Genomic DNA, 18809 nt, shown 5'->3' on the forward strand with positions numbered 1-18809 from the left:
AAGCATTCAACATGGCTATCAGAGGTTGATGCTCCCGAACTGTGCAAACGAGGGGACCAGTCCCTTAGTATCCGGGGAATACAGGGACAATCTCTATGGAAGTGGTCTCCTCTACATATGACACATGGTGATTTAGGCCCGGTCTATGCTGTGTGTGGATTTTTGTTAGCTGTCTTTTGCTTGCCCCCAGTCGCCTTAGGTTCCTTCTTCTTCTTCTCTTTCTTCTTCTTCTCCTTCTTCTCCATGGGAGCTTGGCTTTTGCCGGCTCTACCTTGCGAAGATGAAGGAGTGGAGGAAGAGTTATAGGAAGTAGAAGGCTGGTGGGCAGCTCTAGACTGATCTAACTGTTGACTCGACTGTTCAGGAACCATGGTGTTCTGAACTACATTGGTTGAGAATAGCCATATAGGCAGGCCAATTGTCAGTCCTGGAAGCGAAAATGTGGCCATGTGGGGCGCACCAACTTCTCCCCAAGAGGAGAAAGGACTAGGATTCCCATCATGTGGAATTCCTTGGTTGGGGCATTCCATGTTCTCAACCTACAGATCAACGAAGGAATAGGAGGTGATTATGTTCTGTTTAAAATAAATTTTATAACGACGCCTGAGACACAACTTGCTTTTTCACTTTTTAAGAGTCGAGAAAAAGCTAAAGATGACTCTAGTCTCCTTCGATGTTTTAACGAGCCCGAAGTGAAAAATGCTTGGATGGACTTTTTCAGTTATAGAGTTTGAAAAAGGCCAAAAGAAACTACTTTGGAGTTCTAGGCAGAGGGTGTGCCAAACTTTTCGCAAAACCACAGAATACGTTTTACGGTACGAGTGGTCGATCTTTGTGAATGCTGTGTTCACTGCATTATGATTAATAGGGCGACCGACACAACTTCCTATGGATAAAGGCTTTGTTCCTATAGGGGTCTCCCAATATATACGCGACGGTACGTGGGAGCACAAGTCCGTATTGATACTTATCGCTTTACCGTGGAGGAATCACCCAACCACTCAACGCTAAGATATCACGTTTAACGACGCCGGAACACGTCTCTAGCTTAGACCTCTATGTGTTTGCGTTATGTTTCAATGCATTGTTATGTAAATTCAATTTATTTTAAGGTTGATCTTGTTTAGCAGTTTGCCTTTATGGATCACCACGAGATGTATAGTAACACTCCTAAATGCAGTCTAAGATGATAAGCAAGCTTTTCAATCTTTCAACTTTGAAAATCTTAACTACCGAGGGAAAAGAAAGACATCATCTTTTCACGCAGATCATAGAGCACACACTAATGCACTTTTTCCTAAATCAACATGCAAAACTGTCAAAATGTACATGCACAATGCAGGTATTTCTTTTCTCTTTCTTAATGTTGATGTAATACAAAAAGAAAGCTGTTGTATAACCTTGAATTCGATTTCAAGTGAAAGCAAACAATCTTGTCCAAAATCAAAAGACACCTTAAGATTTACTTGTTTCGACATTAGAAATATATAAATTCAAACCATATGATGAAAGCAAAAGCTCAATCAGCTATGAACAGCAAACAAACTAACTCTTAAGATCAAAACGACACTTATCACAGGTCTAGATCTAAGAGGCCACAGCAAGACTAGTTCACTTTCGTTATGGGAAACTGCAAATGATATAAGAAATACACAAAGAACAAATACAGTTTCTTTATACAACCGAGGCGGAATAGTGGCAAGGACAGTTGGTTTCAGATAGGTACATTGACTGACAACAGGCTGCAAAAACAAGGATGAAAACAAGGCAATAAACAGCAGGGAACCCCAGTAGCACTAGGAAAAACTGGTTCAGCGCAGGTGGTACACTGTCAGTTTGACATTCAGCGCAGGTAGCCCCTTCAGGATCTGTGCTGAAATGCAGACTGCCTTCACAGTGCCTGCACTGAAGAGATAAACTTTCGTTTTTCTCAGTTTCCGGGTCACAGATTGCTCAAAAATCAACAGTTTTTGGCCAAATCAGAAGCTATCAATCAAGTACACACTAAGGGATGAAAAGGACGATGAAAAGCTATCACTAAGAGCTATTCAGAGTCCTTGTGGATCAGCTCTTCGAATCATAAACATGCCGAGAAACTGAGCTAGAGTAGATGCCCTCTACTTTGCATTTGAAAGATCTAAATGAAGTTCGATTCGGTACTCCCTATGTTTATGAAATGAATAGAAAAAACACAAACAACCAACAAGATACAATCCCCAGTATGGTCGCCAATTTGTTGTTGGGAAAAGTATCTAATACGGAATGACCCTATCCCACTCTAAGGGTGATAGTACCTCAGCAACAATCAAAGCAAAGCTATTTGAGATTACTTCTTTATGAGATGTAAGAGAGAGGAGGAAGAGATCCACTAACCGATGTCTTCCGCTAATGATTGATCCAATCTTCTCTCTTTGCTGCTTGCTCCCAGCTCCTTGCTCTTTTACTGGCCCAGCTACACCAAGATCCTGCAAAATCACAAGAAAGGGAAACTACAAGAAGCATACATTCATAATTGATTCAAGGATTATAATAAATCAAATATACAAGCATAACAATACATCATTGAGACACATGCATATAGAAGAACCTCAAATGCTTTATTAATGGAAGAAGTAAAGTTCAGGAAGTGATACAACCATCAAAGGCCCAATCCAGCATCACCTCCCAGCAGAAAGAAATCTCCTCTTCACCTCCTTCAAAGCAAATCACCCAATAGTTCTATACTCAAACCAACAACACTTCCTTGCATTCACCAGATTCCAGCCTCCCTAGACCTCATGAGAGAGCTCTATATATAGGAGTTTTGGAGAAAGGATGAGTCAGCTTGAGCTTGGCATGAAGCTGACTAGTGTCCTCTCCCACTTCAGTTATTCTTCAGTTCTTGAGTCCACTTGGAGGTTCTTGCTTCCACTTGGAGATCTAGACCCTCTTACTCATCACCAGTCGAATTCCCTGATCCAAGTGTCATTTTGGAAGCTTCCTGGGCATTGACACCTTGAGGAATGACTATGCCACTTGGCCAAACTCGCCCAGCGCAGGTAGCCTTCTTTCCAGTTGACATTCAGTGCAGGTACACAGTGGAGCAGTTGACATTCAGCGCAGATGCTCAGTGGAGCAGTTGACATGATCCATAATTAGCTTGTTTTTGAGTGTTTTCAGGTGGAGAACTGATATTCAATGCTGTGGTTTGCTGACCTTGTTCCTCTAGGGGAAGGAACAACATGTTTAGGGACTTTGGATCCCTTAGATTATTGACATTTCATGCTTCATGCAGTAAGGCACAAAAATGTCCATAACATCTTCCCTCATCCCATAATAGAATTTTGTTATGTCCTCTTTAGGGGAGAATATTTTTGAGGCCACATCAGAGCTAATACACAAATCTTTTAATTTTCCTATAGTCAATAATGCTAAGATATTTTCAGATGAGTACTTACTCCTTACTTATAGAAATCTTTCTAAAGAGAATAAGGAAGGTATGTTTAAACTCATTTTTCCACCAAATTCCCAAATTCCTCCACCTAGAGTGAATTGTCCGAAAATCTTATTTTATGAAGTTGCACATCTGTCTTAGTTGTAATTTTGTCTCTTTTCAAAGAAGATGATACTTGGATAGTAAGGGAATAATCCCTAAGGTTTTTGACTTTGACAATCCAACCAAATATTGTTTTGGATATCCCTTCTTACCTATACAAGTCTATCATTTTCAATTTTAGAGCTATCATATTTATGGTTATTTTAGATATCTCTCTATCCTGGTCCATATGTTATATGTAGATTTTGATAAGTTTGGCCATCTGGGTCTGAATATGTGGGGTTCAAATAATCAAATGAAATCAGTGATTGAATGGACTAGTGTTGTTAGGAAGAAGGAAAATAATGAGGGCTTTTATTTTTACTTTTCACCATTCATTATCACTTTATATACTATTTTGAAAATTCAATAGCATTTAAGTATTTTTCCTAAATAAAAAGAGTTTTTGTAGCTTAGAAAGGACACCGAAGTGAGGGAATGATGTATTTTTTAAGATTACACTAAGTTAAGACTGTATGGAGCTGAAGTACCACCATATCATTTTCCAATATTTTTTTCTATGAGGATATTTCCTTTTGGATTTATAAGTTAGGGTATAAATGTTGACCAAGTTCATTTTTTTCCTGTGTGCAAAGGGTATATCTTAAGTTAGAAAGAAATGTTGGGCCATTGATCATGAACAAAAGCAAAGTCTTCCTGCAAGTTGAAGAAATGATGGAGTTTGGATTTGATCAAGGAGAGAAGTCAAAAAATGACCCTCATCAAATAATTTCAAATAAAGGAAAATCAATTCTTCACCTTATATTCATGAAAGTGTGCAAGAAATTGAGAAAATGGAAAATAAAGGAACATGGATAAGCAACAAATTATCACAAATAATGGATGTTCAAACCCATGTAATGAGGGAGAACGTCTTGAAGATAAATATACCTAAACAAATTGACATTGAGAAAGAAGACAGACAATTGTAAAAGAGAGCAAAGGCTCAAAGCGAATAAGAAGTGGTGATACAAGTTAAATTAACATAGAGACCCTCAAATCAACCAATTTTTCAAATGCAGTTGGGAAACCCAGAGTGCTCTACCTCCTCCTCTATTTCCACTTATTTGGAAGTATTCTCAATTGATATTGAAGAATTATCAATATATTGAAGAAAGAAATCATAAGGTGAGAAGAAACATGGCAACTCAGTTAGCAGCAAAAGCAACTCCAACTTATGAAACAAGACTAATATCTACTATGAATTTAGAAAGGAACCAATTAAAATTGTCTGCAATGCATCCCGTTGTTCAGTCTCTTCCTTCAAGAGATTGTTTTAAAACATTAGATAAATCTATAGATGTAGCTAACATCCCACTGCATAACAATATTAATTTGCATAGATAAGCATCAGAAATGCTCTATAATGACCTAAGAAAAAGCATAGAGAATAATTTAGAGAAAGTTCCAAATTGATTCAAGCAACAAAATGAAAATTCTAGAGCATTGCATATTCAAAATGAGGACTATAAGAAGTTAGTTGTTAAATTGGGAATAAATCTAGGAAATAGCAAAGCTATGAAAGCCTTGTTGCAAAACATAAAATCTGAGATGCATTCATTAAGGAAGAAGTTAAAAATTCCTAGGACTGAGCATGCTCAAATAACTGGACTAACTTAGGTTCTTAGAAATACTTTGTTGGGGGGGGGGGGGGGGTGGCGGGGTGGGGTGAATCAATGTTTGATGCCCGATTAAATTTTATTAATTGATTCTTTCATTACCAAAGTTATCTTGAACCATTATTTTATTAGCAGGATGTTGTGTTATAAATCATAGTTTGTTTAGTAAAGAATGAGAATCATTAAGTATAAAAGTAGGTAAACCATCATAATGCAAAACACATCAACACATAAGGACACCAGAGGTTTAGGTGGAAACCCGATGTGGGAGAAAACCATTGTTGTTGTCTTTTTGTCTTCTTATTATTGTTATAAACAAAGTCTTCTTACATTATATATTACCACATACACTTACCTATATGCAGGCTCCTACCAGAAGGCTTCCTACTAATTGAAGTTAACTCCGAACCTCTAGGCATATCACATCACCATTATGAAATAGAAGACAAGAAACAACATTTATATCAAACACTTCCAAAACCTTGTCACAGTATTAGGAAAAGGAAATAATCATAAAGGCCATTGTAAAGACTGAGTTTATCTCTACAGAAAACAAACAACAAACTCTTTATCCATAAATTGTTGAATACATAGGAATTAACTTGAAAACAAAACACCGACAACATATGTCACACAACACTTCTGTCATCATGTCCCATGAACATGAACGTCAGTCTGCAATTAACAATTTAGAAATGGATTCCATCAAGCAAGGTATTAGTGGTATTTGATTCATAAGAAAAATTTGTCAACGCTCTTCTCACAAAGATCAACCAATATTCTTACAGAACACCACAACCAAGATACAATCATATACAATATAAAATTGAGCTCATCAACCTAGCGAAACAAAAAGAATATATATTAAATGTGTAGTGCCAGTAAGTCTTGCACACTTGTTCAATCTCTCACTCAAGATCCACATTAGATTCCTACAAAACATTTTTCCAAATCTCTTTCTAATGCAACACCAAATTAACAACTAGAGTTTCATAATTTGATTTCTACAAAAGAAGAACCCAGTGGTGCATACATCCACTGTATGGATCCCTACAAGGACCCTTATAACAATTGTTATGCAATGAGAATATTGATCACCTACGCTCTAGCCAAATAGAGACACCAATTTAAACTTATTTAATCAAATTTATAAGAATTTCAACCATGAATTCAAGAAAAAAACTGCAATAGATATTATACCAAAATAATTCTTCCAAATTACTATCAAATCAATCTACTATAGGGAAATGATATGAAATTCATGAAACAATTAATACATTACCCGAAACTTGAAAATTAATCTTATTTAGGTGTGCATATATCTGTAAAAAGGAATGGTGTGTGTATATCCCAGATCACACATGACCTATGTATCAAATTAATTTGTAAATGCTGCAAAACTCCATGTTAGAATAAAACTAAGATTTGTTCACTCAACCATAATTGCATTCATCCCTTAATCAAAAATAAGATTGCAAACTTTTGACCTTTTTTATGTCCATTTTGCATTATAATTTACTTGCCACATTGACCGATAATCTTTCATGTAATGTTAATGCAAACTGGCCTCAAATTTGTGTTCTTCCTATTGATAAGTCATTTTCATAGAGTAGCATGGGTTACCAAGATGCCAGATCAAGTGCATATTTTTGCCAAATCATTGTGATCATCAAGTGTGTACATTAAGGTAAGTAGTCCCTTGCAAAACCACTTTAAATATTTTCAACCTAATATATTTCCGTATGGCCAAATTCCATCCAACAAATAGAATAATAATTTGAGCAAATATATGCATACAAATCATTGAGCCATTAAGATCTCCTACTTTACTTATTAGATGCACACAAAAGAGGAATATGAATAATACAAAAGTAGATTGAATATCAATACACAACCAGATCACCCTTCATTATGTAATCGAAGATAAAATCTACGATGAACGTAGAGTTCTGAAACTAAGTTGTTATGCAAAACAACAAAACTCCACAAGTTGTGCATACTCAAGAGGGTGTTAATGTCATAAGATGCATGAGAAAATGAAGGAGAAGAGATACCTATCCAATCAATTGGAAGGCCTACATAAGGCCATAGTCTACATTAGTACCCAGATGGAATCCCAAATGAAGAAGAATGAAGAGTTAAAAGTGTAAAGAATTCAAGTACACTAGTTATTTAATGCAACATGTTGTAGTCAAATCTTACATTTTCCTTTTTCTACAAAAAAAACAAATATATATGTGTGTGTGCAAGACTTTCAATGTAGGACTAATAATTTTTTATATAAAAGTCCCTTTTCAAAAGTTTTATTTATATTTTTTATACAAGTCTAGAATTTCAAGATGAAAAGCACAAAATTAAACTATATAAAGGTGGGTCCGAAACTTTTAAAAATTGTAAATTAAAATGCACGTAATTTTTGTCTCAGATCATCACTCATTCGAATCAACCCAAGGATCAAAGGATTTCCAACAAGTTAAAATAATTTAAAGTTATGGAATGAGGACTCATTGAAAATCAAGATGGATAAACAACCCATCTCCAAATCAGTAGCCACAACTCATTCTGATAGGTCTGCTTCACTTTTAAAAAACCACTATGAGGACCCCTTTAGAAGTGGTTAATCATTTTCATGAAAACCGCACATCGAAAGTTGGTGACATCTTATGTACCCATCTGGAAATTTAGGCAAGCGATCACGCCCTTACATGTCATCAAGCCACCTCACCCCTCCATGTCATCTCCTGTAAATCCATGTCAAACTTTCATACCCCTTACATCATCAATAGTTTTCATTTTTCCTTCTTAGTACAAGAAATATAAAATTTCATCCTGCCTGTTATTGTCTTTGTCCTCTAGTTGCAAACTTACAGTGACCAACATCTAGAATGTACATCGTCAATTGCACATCAGCATTTAGTTCTTCATTTTTTTGGTTACTATGTAAATCATAATTCCACATTTCTTCCCTTTCCTTTCTTTCAAATTGTAAACATTGATAAAACCCTGAAATCAACTAAAAATCATGCAATCTCTACGACGTTTGTGCATACACCCCATATGGACAAAGAAGTCAGAGTATAGAATTCTCGTTTCTCCTTAGACCTTTTGTAGATTCAATAAGACATTCTTAACCATTCCAGTGATTGATATAATCTTTTTAAAATCATCTAGTCTAGCCTTTATCATGTAATTGTCCCACATGTCTATAATTACCCCAAATTTGTTACTTGGTTAGTGTCTCCCCTTGTCCCACAAAGTAATTTTGTTATGTTTTCTTTAGGGGAGAATATTGTTGAGGTCACATCAAAGCTAATACACAAGTCCTTTAATTTTCCTACAGTCGAGAATCCTGAGATATTTTCAAACAAGTACTTACTCCTCACATATAGACATATTTCTAAAGAGAATATGGAAGGTTTGTTTAGTCTCATTCTACCAAAAAATTCACAAATTCTTCCACTTGCAGTGAATTATACAATAGCCTTATTTTTTGAATTTTCACATCATGTTTTCATTATAATTTTGCCTCTTTTGGGAGAGGATGATACTGGGATAGTAAGTAAACAAACCCTAAGGTTTTTGAGTTTGACGATGCAACCAAATATTATTTTGGATATCCCGTCTTACCTATCCAAGTCTATCATTTCTTAATTTCAAAGTTATCATATTTATGATTATTTTAGATATCCCTCTATCCTGGTCTATATGTTCTTATATGTACATATTGATAAATTTGGCCATCTCAATATGAATATGGGAGATTCAAAGAATAAAATGAAACCTGTGATTGAATGGACTAGTGTTGGTAGGAAGAAGGAAAATAATGAGGGATTTTCTAATCACTTATCATCATTCATGGCCACTATATATATTATTTTGAACAATCAACGGGCTTTAGGGGTTTTTCCTAAATCAAAAGAGTTGGTGTAGCTCAATAAGGATAGTTGAGTGGGGGACTTGTATATTTATGAAGATTACACTAAGATAAGACATTATGGGGCTGAAGTACCACCATATCATTTCCCAATATTTTCTTCCATGATGATATTTTCTCTTCAATTTATAAGGTAGATTCTAAATGTTTACCAAGTTCATTTTGTTCATGCATGCAAAGGGTATATTCTTAATTTAGAAAGAAATGTTGGTCCATTCATCATGAAAAACAGAGAATCCCTCCTGCAAATTAAATAAATGATGAAGGAATTTGTCTTTGATCAAGGAGAGAAATGGAAATAGGACCCTCATCAAATAATTTCAAATAAAAAAGGGGAAATTGGTTCTGCAACTTGTATTCATGAAAGAAATCCAAAACTTGAGAAAATGGAAAATCAATAAACATGTCCAGGCAACAAATTGTCGGAAAGAATAGATGTTCAAACCCATGTAATGAGGGAGAATATATTGAAGAGAAATTTACCTAAACAAAATTATTTTGAGATGGGAGACCCTCAAATCAACCAAGTTTTCAAATGCAGTTGGGAAGCCCAAAGTTCTCTACCTCCTCCTCTATTTTTGGCAGCATCCTCAATTTAAGAAACTCCCTTAACCATAGAAGTTGTACAGAGGGATTATCAATGAATAAATAAGTCATAAGGTGTGAAGAAACATGGAAACTCAACTATCAACACAAGAAACTCCAACTTATCAAACAAGGCTACTCTATACTATGAATTTAGAAAGGAACGTGTTAAAATTGTCCCTCATGCATCTAGTTGTTCAGTCTCTTCCTTGAGGACATGATTTTAAAATATTATATGTATCCATAAATGTAGATGACATTCAAATTCCTAACAAGCTTAATTTGCATAGACAAGTAGGGGAAATTTTTTATAATGACCTAAGAAAAATATCTTTCATAGTAATTAAAGTAGAAAATATTTTGGAGAAAGTTTCAAATCAACTCAAGAAAGAAAAGGCAAATTCTAGAACATTGCATATTCAAAATGAGGACTATGAGAAGCTAGTTGTTAAATTGGGAATAAATATAGAAAATAGGGAAGATATGAAAGCCTTGTTGCAAAACACAAAATATGAGATGTTGTTATTAAGGAAGAAGTGGAAAATTCCTGGGACTGAGCAATCTCAAACAACTGAACTAGCTCAGGTTGTTAGAAATACTAGGGCGGGATAAGTATTTCATGCCCAATTTAATTTTTTTTAATTCATGTTTTTATTTCCAAAGTTATCTTGATTAATTATTTCATTAGCAGGACACTATGTTATAAATCATAGTTTATTCAGTCAACCATGAACATCATTAAGTATAAAATCGTGTAAACTATAAGAATGAAAAACACATTAACACATAAGGACGCTGTATTTTTAGGTGGAAACTTAATGTGAGAGAAAACCTTTTTTGTTGTCATTTTGTCTTATTCTTATTATTATAAAGAAATTCTTCTTATATTTTTGTATTACCGCAGACTCTTACCAATCTGTAGGCTCTTACCAGAAGGAAGCTCCTACTCCCTCACTGAAGCCTATAACCCTCAACACCTTTGTGGACCATGTTTCAAAATATTCATATTGGATCTACTTGTATCAATCAACTATAAAAAAATTATAGGCCACTAACCCACAATAACCATAAACTCAATTTGAATACCAATAAACCAATCATCTCTCTAAATTCAATCACTGAACAACCAAGCCAAATCTCAATAATAATTATTTTCAATACCAAGGCACAACCAAACTAGATTCCAAACACATCTTGTCAAGTAACAAGTCAACAAAATCTTTCAACAACACTACCATATACCCAATAGCAACAAATATATTGTCATTAATTGTCCATCAAGTCATAAGACCCTTAATAGTTCCAAGCCTTCTCTACATCAAATACTATGTTTGAATGTGCAACATGAATTAAAAAAACATGTGACAATTCCTTAAACCCTAATTCATTATATACGAAGTCAAATTATAAAATATCAAGCCAATTATCTTCACAATAACATTGCCATATATCAAAAAATGTAGCAACATACAAGGTACATCATACATCCATATTAGTAACCTTCCTTGTCATCAACTTTTGTCACAAATATTCATCAAGGACAACTCTATCAAAGGAATAAAATTTTTGTCATGGGAATAAAAGTGTTGTCACATCAAGTACACTAGTGTAATAGGAACCTTGTCAATACTCTACTTCAACCATTCGAAAATCACTGCATAATATCAATATGTAACATCACTATTTAGACTTCCTAGCCGTGGCAGAAAACTCAGAACCTCTAGGCATATCACGTCAACATCATGAAATAGAAGACAAGCAACAACATTTCTATAAAACACTTGCAAAACCTCATCAAATATTAGGCAAAGAAAATAAGCATAAATAAAATTGAAAAGAATGAGTTTATCTCTTTAGAAAAAATGAAATACACTCTTTGTCCATAAACTCTTGAATACATAGGAATTAACCTAAAAACAAAAAACTACCAAAATATGTAATACAACACTTTTTTAACCCTCTCACATGAACATGAACATCAGTCTCCAATTAACAAGTCACCAACAGATTCAAGCAAGCAATATATCAATGATATTTGATTCATAAGAAAATTGTGTTAATGCTCTTCTCATGAAGCTCAACCAATATTCTTATCAAACGCTAAAACTAAGACATGATCATCTACAATATAAAACTCAACTCATCAACCGAGTGAAACATAAATAATATATATTAAATGTGTAGTGCTAATAATTCTTGCACACTTGTTCAACTTCTCACTCAAGATCCATAGTAGAATCCTACAAAAGATTTGCCCAACTACCTTTCTAATGCAACACCAAATTAACAATTAGAGTTTCATAATTTGATCTCTATGAAAGAAGAATCAAGTGGTGCGTACATCCATTGCATGGATCCCTACAAAAACCCTTATAAAACTTGTTCTACAATGAGAAGATTGATCACTTATATTCTAGCTAGATAGATACATCAATTTAAACTTAGCTAATCAAATTTATAAGAATTTCAACCATGACTTCAAGAAACAAACTGTAGGAGATATTATACCAAATGATTTCTACCCAAATCATTATCAAATCAATCTGCTACAGAGCAACAATAATAAATACATTAAACAATTAATGCATAACTTACAACTTGACCATCAATATTCTTCATCTATGCATAGATCTACAAAAATGAATGGTGTGTGTATATCCCAAATCACACTTGACGGAATGGTGTGCATATATCCCAAATGACACTTGACCTATCCATCAAATTAATCTATAAATGTTGCAAAACTCCATGTTACAATAAAACAAATATCTTCTCACTCAATGATAATTACATTGAGCCCTTCATTAAAACTTAGATTACAAAATCTAGACCTTTTTCAGTCCATTTTGAATTATAATTTACTTGCCACATCGACCCATAATATTTCTTGTAATCTTAATGCAATTTGGCCTCAAAATTGTGTTCTTATAATTGATAAGTCATTTGCGTAGAGAAACATGGGTGCTATGAAACCTGCTCACAAAAAGATAGAAAAGATATATCAACGCCTTAGAAATAAGCCTCTTCAAGGGGGAAACCTCCTTTACATTACACAAATGAACAATTCTTAGATGATTCAAATGACAAAACCTCCTTTCTATATATAGGACTCTAAGGGGTCACAATATAACCAAGCCGAACAAACAATAATAATATAACGGCAAAAAAATAACAATAGAGGGATTCTATGGGGCACAATAATAACAATATGGGGACAATAGGGGCACAACAATAATAATAAGGGATACAATGACAATAGTAATAGGGGAATCACTAGTATTATAGGGACCTAACATGCCCCTCTCCTTCAAAAAAGTGTTGTCCTCAACGCTTAAGTAGTTATGGATGCTTCTGTATAAAATTATCATCCTCCCATGTGGAATCTTCAATGGACAAGTTCTTCCACTTGATGAGATACTCTAAAATTGATCAATTTCGTAGCTGTTGAGTTCTTGCTTCTGTGACTGCTTCTGGTTCCAATATAATTTTTCCTTCATCATCAAGTTCTATAAATATTTTTTGAACTGCGAGCTTGTCACCTATAACCTTCTTTAAACATGAAACATGGAAAACTGGGTGCACTCAAGGAGTTGCAGGAAGCTCCAATTTGTATCTCATAGTACCAATCTTTTGCAACACCTTCTACAGACCATAATACTTTGGTGATAATTTATTGTGCTTCTTAGCTTGCTTGAGGGACATTTGTTTATATGGTTGTATCCTTAGGAATGCCCAGTCACCTACATCAAAATTTATTTCACTGCGATGTTGATTTGCCTGTTGTTTCATTCTATTCCATGCCAATGTGAGGTTATCCTTTAAGAGTTGGAGAACTTGTTGTTGATGCTCGATGTGATGTTCCACTGCTTGAACCTTAGAATTTTCCCTTAAATATGATATGATGGATGGTGGATGATATCCATAAAGTGCCATAAATGGGGTCTTTTTTACTACAGTATGGAAGGAAGTGTTATACGACCATTCAGCCAAAGGCAACCATTCAACCCATTGTGTGTGTTTATCAGATACAAAGCAATGAAGATATCCTTCCAAACATTTTTTTACTATCTCAGTTTTCCCATCACATTGAGGATGATAAGATGAGCTATGAGATAACTGAGTACCGAGACAAGAAAATAATTTTGTCCAAAAATTTTCCAGGGAAAATGGGATCTTTGTTGCTTTCAATAATCTTTGGGTTTCCATGTAGCTTTTGAATTATTTCCATAAATGCAGTAGAAACTGTATTAGCTTTAAATGGATGTGATAATGCACAAAAGTGTGCATACTTGGTAAGTTTGTCAATTACCACCATGATGACACTCTTTCCTTCGGACTTGGGTAAACCTATGATAAAATCCATTGAAACCTCCTCCCAACGTTGGCTTGGAATGGATAAAGGTTGTAATAGACCTAGCGTCTTCATTGTTTCAACATTATTTTGTTGACAAACCAAACATTCTGCCACAAAATTTTGAATATCTGATTTAATCCCAAAAAAATTCCTTCTTAACCCTGTGGTAACTTTTTAAAAATCTTGAGTGCCCTCCTAAGGGAGAAGTGTGCAATTCCATAAGAATCTTTTTCTCGAGTTGGGAATTCTTACATAGGTATAAGCGATCTTTGTACCATAACGAATCATTTTTCCAGCTAAATGTATCAGATGTACTGGAATCTTGTTATAACTTTCGAATGGGTTCCCACACTTCTTCGCCATTTTTCCATTCCTCCCTTGCTTCATTTATCCAATCTAGTTGGATAATTGAAATGGCACACAACAATGCTTCCACATCCTCATCCTTTCTTGAGAGTGCATCTACCACAACATTTTTCTTCCCTTTTTTGTAGATGATTTCAAAGTCATAACCCAACATCTTTGTGACCCATTTTTTTTGCTCTTCAGAGGATAATCTTTGTTCTAAAAAGTATTTAAGACTATCATGCTCTGTTTTTACCTTGAAGTGTCTTCCCATTAGGTAGGGTCGCCATTTCTTAAGTGCATGTAGTATTGCTAACATTTCCTTCTCATGAATAGCTTTGTGTAAATACTTTCTCTTGATTAGATGACTTTTGAAAGAAATGGGTATTTCATCTTGCATTAAAACAACACCAATTCCATTTGCTGAAGCGTCACATTCCACAATAAAGCTTTTTGTTAAGTCTGGCATAGCTAAGACTGGTGCTTGGCACATTGCCTCTTTAAGATGTTCGAAGGTCTTTGTTGCTTCTGGAGTCCATGAAAATGTATCTTTCTTCAATAATGTTGTTAGAGGTGCTGCTATTCTCCCATAATTCTTAACAAGCATGTGATAATACCCTGTCAACCCAGGAAATCCTCGCAGATGCTTTATGGATGTGGGGATTTTCCATTCCTTAATGGCTTTAATTTTGATAGGGTCTAACTTAACACCTTCATGACATACAATATGACCCTGATATTCTACCTCTTGTACTCCAAATAAACATTTGGAGCATTTTGCACCTTGTCAACATGTTCCATATGATCATTCCAAGAGTTGTTGTAGATTAGTATATCATCAAAAAATACTAACACAAATTTTCTAAGGAAGGGTTTGAAAATGGAATTCATCAAACCTTGAAATGTATAAGGTGCATTGGTAAGGCCAAAAGGCATGACCAAAAATTCAAAATGACCCTCATGATTTCCAAATGTTGTTTTCGGAATGTCTTCAATCTTCATTTTGATTTGATGATATCCTAAATGAAGATCCAACTTGGTCAAGTAAATTGATCCATGCAATTCATCCAATAATTCATTAATGACAGTAATGGGAAATTTATCTTTAATAGTGAGTTTGTTGAGCTCCCTATAATCCAGACACATGCGCCATTATCCATCCTTCGTGTGCACTAATACTACTGGAGCAAAGAAAGAACTTTTACTAGGTTGAATCATACCAGCCTCTGGCATTTCTGCAACCATATGTTCAATTTCACTCTTTTGGGCATAGGTATATTTGTACGGCTTGATATTTGGTGGAACACTTCCTCGAATCAAATGAATAGCATGATCATGATCACAAATAGGTGGGAGACATTTGGGAGTCTCAAATACCTTGGAATGATAGTCCAAGAGTTTTTGGAGGTCTAGAGAAATAGATGATTTCGATGTGGGAACCTCTAGCAAACATAATTGTGCAATTACACCTCGTTGTTCCTTCTTTGGAAGCTTTGTCATACCATTAGAGGTGATTATCTTTCCGAGTTTCCCTGAAATACCCCTTAATTCAACTTCCTTTCCTTCCACAAAAAAAATCATGAAAAGTTCTTGAAAATTAAAAGCTATTCTACCCAACGATTGTAGCCATTGGACTTTTAGTACAACATCAGCACCACCCATTGGAATGGAGAGCATTGGGCTATTCAATATATATTCTTTTGGATAGCTTGATATTATGGCACTTTCTAGAGCAATTTATGGTTCCTCCACTTGCAACCATCACTTGATACTCTGGTGCTGGATATAGGAAGCAATTCAATTCCTTTGTTATCTTACAACGAATAAAATTATGGGTACTTTCTGAATCAATCAACACTATTACCTTTTTCTTCTTGATATTTCCTTCTATCTTGATCATTTGAGGAGTGGTAATTCCAGCTAATGCATTACAAGATATGCTCGGATTCATTTATTCTTTATCTAGGGTTTGTTCCTGGAATATATCCTCTTCTTTTGACATTTCTTGTTCCTTTTCTTCCTCCTCTTCACAATCTATGTAGAATAATTTATTCTCAGCACACTTATGACCTTTAGTGTATTTTCTACCACGACTGTGACAAAGCCCTTTTGCTCTTTTTTCTTCCAATTGTTGTGGTGTCAACCTGGTAGATTGTGGAAGGATAGGGGCAACAACACTTCCATCTTTATAGTTATGAGTGGTAGGATTCTTGGTTGCCATAATTTTTCTTTCGATTTTTCTTGCTAACATGAATGCCTTCTCCAATGAATCAGGTTCCCAAAGGTGAACCTCATGTTAAATATTATCCTTTAAAGTCCCTATGAACACATCAATCCTATGCTCCTCTAGAATATCTTTTACCCTTATGTTCAATTTTTGGAAGTCCTCAATGTGCTCCATCATTGACCCTTTTGTTTGAGATTTATCAGTTGGCTAAAAAAGGTGTTGCTTTTTGTATCCTCATAATGTGTTATCATTTCTTCCATAAAAATTTCCCAAGTGACAGTTTGTTTACGAGAGCAAAGGCATCGATACGATACAAACTGATTTGGTTCCAAATATAATGTTGCAATACGTACCTTTTGTGTGTTTTGCACATTATGGAGATCGAAAAATTGCTCCATCTGTAGTATCCATGTTCTGGAATCCTTGCCATCAAACTTCCTCATATCGATTTTTGGAACATGGTGGGTCTTCAATACAACATTAGATTCTATGAAATCGTGATTAACATTTATTTTTTTCTCATCATGAGTTTCCTTTACTACCCTTTCACCATTAGTGACCATTTCTTGTAGCAATTTATTCATATTTATCTTCAATTCTTCCATCTTATTGTCCATTCCATTCATCTTAGCATTCATGCCATTCATCTTAACTTGCATGCCATTCACATTAGCTTCCATGCCATTCATCTTGGATTCATTTACCTTTAGTGAGAGTGGAATTTGTTGTACTTGGTCTTGTAATTTTGATATATCATGTTACATTTCATCCTCTTCTTCATGAGTCATGCTAGAGATTTCAGGTTTCTTACTAGGTGTTTCCATTTTCTTTCTTCATGGCATTAATTAATGCTAATAATTCTTCACTATTCCCTTTGAATTCCTTCAAACTAATTTTTTCAAACCAATCTTATGCAAAATTAAAAAAACTACACACATTTTTTTTTCGCTTTGTAAGATCTTGATATTGAATCTGTTGTATCTCTGTAACTATGGATCTCGAATATCTGAAATCTCTTCCTGAGGTAGCCCTTTGAGTCCTCTTTCTAACCCTGCAATTCTCATCAAGATTGGATTCTCCAAGGAAGACTTGTGCCAAATCTCCCACGGTGACCTAATTATTGACTAGTTCAGTAGAGTGAGCTTGCATGGCATGCCACGTGTCATTGTTTTGACCTTAGTACCTGAAACTGGGACACATAAAACTATAGGACGTGCTCTTTTGAAACTTCTTACGAAATTTCAATATGATGCTCAAAACAAAAGTTATGAAGATTTTCCCCAGGTCACCTCTTTGGAATGTAATTCGAGAGTTGGAAAAAACCTTAACTTCCTCAAATCATATCTCCACAAATATAGAACAACAAGCTCTGAAATTCGGACCCAAAGTTTAGAACGATTTCAACTCAAATGGTGTTTTTCTATAGCTGCTAAAACATCGCAAAAAACAAGTTATAGCAAAAATTCCATGATGACCTGTTTGGAGTAGTGAAACCCTATAATCCAAAGCTCTCATACCAAATGTTATGAAACCAACTCACAAAAAGATAGAAAAGATAGATCAACGCCTTAGAAATAAGCATCTTCAAGGGGGCAGCCTTCTTTACATTACACAAATGAACAATTCTTGGATGATTCAAATGGAAAAACCTCCTTTCTATATATAGGAGTGTAAGGGGTCACAATATAACCAAGCTGACCTAACAATAATAATATAAAGGCACAAAAATAATAATAGAGGGATTGTATGGGGCACAATAATAACAATATGGGGGAAATAGGGGCACAAAAATAATAATAAGGTATACAACAACAATAGTAATGGGCGAATCACTAGTATTATAGGGACCTAACAATGGGTTACCAAGATGCCGGATCAAGTATGAATTTTTACCAGATCATTCTGATCATCAAGTGAGTACATTAAAATAAGCAGTCCCCTGCAAAACCACTTTAAATATTTTCATATAGCCAAAGTCCAAGCAACAAATAGAATAATAATTTCAACAAATGTGTGCATACAAATAATGAGCCATCAATATCTATTGCTTTAGTTATTAGATGCGCCCAAAAGAGGAATAGGAAAAATACACAAGTCAATTAAATATTAATACACAATCATATTACCCTTCTTTATGTAATCTAAGATCTATGATGAATGAAGAGCTCTAA

This window comes from Pinus tabuliformis, chromosome 9 (assembly GCF_031772625.1).
Source record: "Pinus tabuliformis cultivar Carrire ecotype Pingquan chromosome 9, CPIR1, whole genome shotgun sequence".
Classification (NCBI taxonomy): Eukaryota; Viridiplantae; Streptophyta; class Pinopsida; order Pinales; family Pinaceae; genus Pinus; species Pinus tabuliformis.